Source organism: Liolophura sinensis, chromosome 6 (assembly GCF_032854445.1).
Source record: "Liolophura sinensis isolate JHLJ2023 chromosome 6, CUHK_Ljap_v2, whole genome shotgun sequence".
NCBI classification, from domain to species: domain Eukaryota; kingdom Metazoa; phylum Mollusca; class Polyplacophora; order Chitonida; family Chitonidae; genus Liolophura; species Liolophura sinensis.
In genome coordinates this window covers 76,676,005-76,682,710 of record NC_088300.1, presented here as the reverse complement: position 1 = coordinate 76,682,710, position 6,706 = coordinate 76,676,005, and positions in this window count along the sequence as shown.

The window sequence follows — 6,706 nt, the reverse complement described above, 5'->3', positions numbered from 1 at the left end:
CTGATTGGTTCATTCATTGAAGGAAGCCATTCACGGAAGTTTGTGTTTGCACTAGGAGTCAGATGAATCTGAACATCGCAGAAACACTGACCAACGGGCACAATGGTATGTTGGGATCACAGTATAAGTATTAGATTAGCCCAATCTGAGCCTGTCGTGTCGACAATTTCACCACCTTGGCTGCTGGAAAGAAATATGGCAGCGATATCGTCTTACAGGAAACAAACCGATTGTAAAGATAAAAACTATGTTATAAGCCTTCACACTAATCCTGGAGATTAAATATTCCTTCTAAACAGTTATGATAGGTGGCTATTGACTGAGACTTTTTGGTCTCATGAGTTAACTAATCCAAGCGTCATGTCTGACATTCGTAAACACGCACCACTCACAGACCATAAAGGGGCGCTTTAGGTCAATACTTATGAGAATTGAATACATCAGTGGTATTTGTGTTAAACTTCACGCACGAGGGTTGGCAACTGGCTGAAATTTCTCAAGCTCTGGTGACAACTATTATATCTGGGGTAAACCATTGTATGTTTCTAATTTGTTGTGTCACCTACGTTAGAGGAACGAAATACCATCTAGAATAATGGATGTTCAAACATCAACTTAGCTTTGAGGGGAACAGCATTTTCAATGTGCGCTGCATATGTTTAGGTAAACAAATCTTGTGTAAGCCAGCAGATTGTCTAAAGTTCACCATCCATTATAACGTGGTTATATCAAGAGTTATGTGTTATACTTTGAAGTCTTGTAGGAACAATAACACAACCCCAGCCACAGGCCAGTTTTGTACATCGTAATCCACGCTTGGAGACACGTGAACAATTATGGGCAAGAGCAGTGCTGCCTTTCGTTTAGTTATCTGAGAAACCATAATTTCAATGGACCTACTTTCCCCCCAACACGGATATTTTTCTTATCATCAGTCTATAGAGCTATGACTATGACCGAGTGTTCACTCTTGTTCTTGCCTCACGCATCTGTGTATCAGAGATGTCTACATCTTGTGTAAAGTCTATTTTTGTTTCTTTGAATATCCGTAAATGTTATGGTATATGTAAATAAAATGTTTGTTCCTACATGTATTGTTTTGCCTTCTCTAGGATCAGTTTGTCCATAAAAGACACAGAACGAAATTTTCATTTCCCTGCACTCCTGTGTGAATTGTATATGTACGCCCCTACATTTGTCTGAACGAAGTGTTTGCCCAGGGTTAAATGGTCAGGGGAATCGAAAGGCAACGAAAAGTCTGGTAAACAGCACCATAATAGTCGACCAGCCACCCATTTATTCGTCTGTTGGTCTAGTAATTTTATCTCCTCCTATATTGGTCTTTCACTTAATTGGTGAGTAAACTGATGCTCGATGATAAATGATTGATTGGCGTTGGAAGCCGTACTTAAAAGACCATTTCCCTTAATCGACGTATTTCTGGGTTATACAGTTGATGTGAGGAGAGACATCTTACCAGTAAGAACACCTGGCTTCTTACGACTGAATCTTCTGGGTCCAGATGTGAACGCATGTCTTATTTGGACCGTTACTCCACTTAGCACGTTTAGCAGAATATTCTCTGCCATCGGACCACAGAACTACATTACCGGCAGGCCCTAAATCACACATATATATGTGTACAGTTTGTCCTTGTTTGAAGTGTGTTGTGAGACACCAGCGATGATCTGCCTTGAAGTTACTGGCACATTTCGCCATATGGGTGGAGATGATGACAGTTGTAATTTCAAATCGTATACATCAAAACGGATGAAAATAACAGATAAAATAATTTATATACTGTTAAGCTGTTATGACTTTGTTCTGTTAAACCTGACCGCCATCGAAGTAAGTGAAATATTCTACCTCAAAGGCAGCAGGTTGCCGCAGGACAAACTGGTCTTGAACTCACAGCGACCACAATGGTAAGAGGTTCCTGGCCATCCGGTTGTATTAAAATCATTTTGGCACCAGGCACCTCCGAGCTGATGCACTTGTTCGTGTTAATACATTAACAAAATAGTTGGCTACTTTTTATCAACTCATTAAAATGATAAATCTATGCGTTGAAACAGACATTCGTATACCAGTCGTCAACCAAAATGGACGTTCCAGGTCAATAATCGCAATACAGTGTCCCAAAACGACGTTTAACACAAACTACCAAAGAACTGAGAAAGTATGAAAAGTACAAAAATAGGATGGAATCACGCAAACAGGAGCGGTCGAAAGTTTTCAGTGATGTTGTAAAGACCCGACGAATGGATGAATGATTATTCAACTGTGTACCATTGTAGTATATAAGGTGTCGATAATAATAAATGTATCTCATATTTATATCGCTTTGCTATCCACGATTCTGGTCTCTGTGGGGAGTGTCTGGTAGAAGGCTAGATTGCTCACCTGTTATTACTTTGATCTCGTCATAGTGATAACCGCAATTTAGGTATATGTCGTTTCACAAATACAGTTCTTAATTCCGTACACAATCACAATGGAGCTTTCTAAGCCCTGGCAAATCTTCTTGCTCGTTGCCATAGGTTTTAACTACCCTTTTGTTTGTATTACACGGTTGTAGTTTGTTACATACTCACTGGCTCAGTAATATGCTTAAGGTTGTTGTAATTACTTATAATTCTCTTATGTAGATTTCACAACTGGTAGAGCGTTCGCTACGGGAGCGGTAGATCAAGGGTCAATCCTGGGTCGAGTCACATCTAAGACCTTAAAAGAGGGAGAGATAGTGCAACGACTGCTTGACCCGCATCAGTATGAACGGGATAGTGCAATGACTGGTTGACCCGTATCAGTATATTGGCGGAATGGCCTACTTGCCTTCGGTAAAGCGTCTCAGTGAAGCAGCACTGATAAAAGAGCGGTGGAAATCCGTCCTGCAACAAAGAGGCACATTTCATACACTCTAAGGATTCCTTCGTCGTCATATGACTGAAAAATTGTTAAGTACGACGTTAAACCCCAAGCACTCACTCTAATGTAGATGTGATCTACGAAGTTGTTTGATTTTCGTTTTGGTAGGAATGCTTTTGTATCTCTCTGCACTTGCTGTATAAATGTCTAGTCCTAATGTACATTTACGTTTTAAACGGCTGCTATACGCTAACCAGTCGCGTTTATCCTCTGGCTCTCTTTAAAACGACCTACTCCTTTCCTCAGTCTGTCAATAGTATCTGTAAGAATTGCATATATTATGTTGCAAGTCGTTTATATTTACATGTATTTTGGCCTGTACACGCATATGTTCCATACTTATATCATGACGTCTAGCGTCGGGAGCGGTAGATCCAGGGTCAATCCTGGGTCGGATCACACTCGGTAAGTCGCCTCAGTGATGCAGCACTAGATAAAAGAGCGGTGTAAATCCGTCCTGCAACAAGGAGGCACATTACATACACTATAAGGACTCCTTCTTCGTCATATAACTGAAAAGTTGTTAAGTATGAGGTTGAACCCCACACACTCAGTTCAATCACTCATCACGGCTAGAGGCCAGCAGTTTCTCTTTTTTCTTTGACAAATTCAATATGCTCTCGAGGATGTCTGAAAATAAGTTTCGGGATAAATCGTCCACTTTGGAAGAGTGCACGCCATTACATCTGTTTGAAATCAAGAACGATGTGAATCACACTAACAAGCGGTTACTCCAGATAACCAAATGAGTTACTGCAGTTTAAATCGCATTGGCTTCTTCTTCACCACATGAATTCATTATTAAACCTTTCTCTATTTATAATCATAAACCGGATATTTCACTTAAAATCTATTTCTGTTACGAATGTTAAAAACTGCCAGGTTTTGTGTTCAGCCTTTCTGTGCTAGCCCAATTATGATTTCATCGCCTTATTGCCACTAAGAATGGCCAGGCCTTGATCAAATGATTAAGATACTCGTCTTTCAGCCGTTGGGATACACAAGGTGTTGGCTCTGTCTCAGCCTCGGACTATGAATACTCCATTTTCTCCTCCTTCTCCGGTCTACGAGTAAGCTCTGGACAGAGCCGGCATGGCAGTATAGATTGTCCTATGTGAAGTTTGATGGAGGCCATTTGATTCCTACCAATGTGGCATGTGTCACCTATTTGTGAAGGCCGTTGGTTTACACTGACATTCCAAATATAGTCAAAGCAGTAACAAACATCACTACCACTTCAGTATCACGCCAAAAAAAACTATCTTAATTGTTTCGTTGCAACACAGTCTTAAATCTTGCGTTGTGTGGGTTTCCTTTTAAGTTCAACCTTAGAAAATCTGACTTTACAAAGCTACAAACTTGGATTGTTGCAGCCCATACATGATCTCTCAAATTGCTTCATGATTATCTCGAAGTTGTCTCACATGTATAAGTAATTGTGTACAGCTATTAAGCGCACAAAAGGTCACAAAAATCAGTATGCGTTTGACATCCTTTTCGTCTATCGTGGAACTTCTCACGGTATCAAGTGATGTAGTCTTTAGACGAGACTTTTGTAAAATGATGTCATTTCCCTCACATCATTTGACACTTTCTGATTTGAGATTTCTGGATGAGACCTTGTTATTCTCCTTATGATATAGAGTGAGACAGCTATGTGGATGACATTTGGATAAAACCTATGTTATCAACCAAGATAAATATGGAGTCTCCAGACTTCTCTGAGTGAATGACCCATGGGAAAAGAGAGGATATATTACTGCCCGAAGGACAAAGAGCTATACAGAACTGCTCGTCACAGATAAAATTTTAATATAGCGTCATCGCATAGTGTAAGGCCATAAACCTGCTAACAAGTCCGGTGGGCGTTAAATTCCCGAACCCATCACAGATATATATTTCGCCCCAAGAGTTTCCCCTTGTTAAATGCGTTTGTGTTATCCTCGCTTCACGGGGTTATTGCGCATAAAGTAAATTTCTAAGACTAGTCTCCTCTCTTGGAGACCCACGAAGACTTTTGACATCATTTAATCATGAAGTTTCCAGCTGGTCAGTCAGCAGTGCAGAGGCAATGGAAAGATTCGCCAGGTATAATGGAGCACCCTGCTTCAACCTTCTCTTAGCGCCTTGCTGACAACCCTTCTCAAGGGAATCTGAGATAATTATTTTGCGAATCTAATTTTAAAAACCTGCCGAAGCGAGATAAGTAATGCCAACAGGCTGATATGGTCGACCCTCTATGTGGGTGATACTCAGGTCTGTTAGCGCACAGCCTGGGAGATGTTGATAATCTACATCAATTATACGAAAGCATTTGGATACTTGCAATTCAGCATTTCTTGGATAGGTTTTAGAAATTAGAACAAACCAATGCAACTGCTAACATAACATTTATTTACCGAGTAATGCTAGGATTAGGGAATTATTCAGTTGACAGTGGTGAATGAGAACGTGAATGACAGTGGTCAGTGAGAACGTGAATGACAGTGGTCAGTGAGAACGTGAATGACAGTGGTTGTTGAGAACGTGAATGACCGTGGTTGTTGAGAACATGAATGGCAGTGGTTGCCGAGAACGTGAATGACAGTGGTTGCTGAGAACTTGGATGACATTGGTCAGAGAGAACGTGGATGATTTGTCGATGAAAATATAATTTCTACTTTTCAGCCGCGCACAGCCATATTTCTCTTCCATGGTGGTGATTCGGTATACTGAGGGGTAATAAAGATTTGATGTACTGAAGACAGAGCGAACCGCCGATATTTAAATTTGTAATCAACATTATAAAAAAAAATAAAGAAATTTATTTGCAAATAACAAAACATGTAGACCAATAACTGCGTGACACGCGTTATTTCTAAAAAAGAGGCCTCAGTGGCCGAGGCGATTAGCACACCAGCACGGTGCGATGACCCAGGAGCCTCCCAGCAACCCTGTCGCCGTGAGTTCAAGTCCAGCTCAAAATGGCTTCCTCTCCGGTCTTTAGTGGGAAGACTTGCCATCAGCCTGCCAATGGTCCTCCCCCCCACCCCCGATCATAATGACCACCGTCGTATAAGTTAAATACTCTTGAGTACGGCGCAGAACATCAATCAAATAAACAAATAAATTTCTAAAATAATCATTTACAATACCAAGACATCAATACAGAACCGAACTGGCACAGATAGTGAGGTTATGAAGTGATCAATACCACTGACAAGGAATCTGTCTGGTGTCTTGGTATATCGTGTCAGTGAGGCAGCCCTATGTCCGCACTACGTCTGGCCTGCTACCAGGAGACATTGTCGTCATATGACCGAAACAATGTTGATGACAACGTTAAACTCTAATCAAACAATCAAATGCTTGACACACTAAGGTGGATTATCGAGTTTGAATCCACGAGGTCATCTAGGCTTTAATACCCGCTCAAGTCACGTTTAAAACGTTGGCAGTCTTGATGTTTCCTCTTCTGACACTCTGCTTAGGGGTGCTCCTCTGTTCCCTGTCAGATCTCAAGATGCCTATGCTGAGATCAGGTGAGATGTCAGAGCTGATACTCTTTTTCCCAGCACTCAACATCACGAAATAAGCCAAGTCTGTTCGCTGTCAGGCCTGCAGAGGCCTATTCTGAGAGCGGATGAAATGTCAGAGCTGATACTCCTTTTCCTACCACTCGGCATAAGCATATATGTAAAGAACAAGTTCTTCCACTGTCACTATTCTGTGACTGTATAAGGCGTCATAGCTGATGCCTTCTGCATGGCATTACAGTAAGGTGGCATTAAAGGTATTT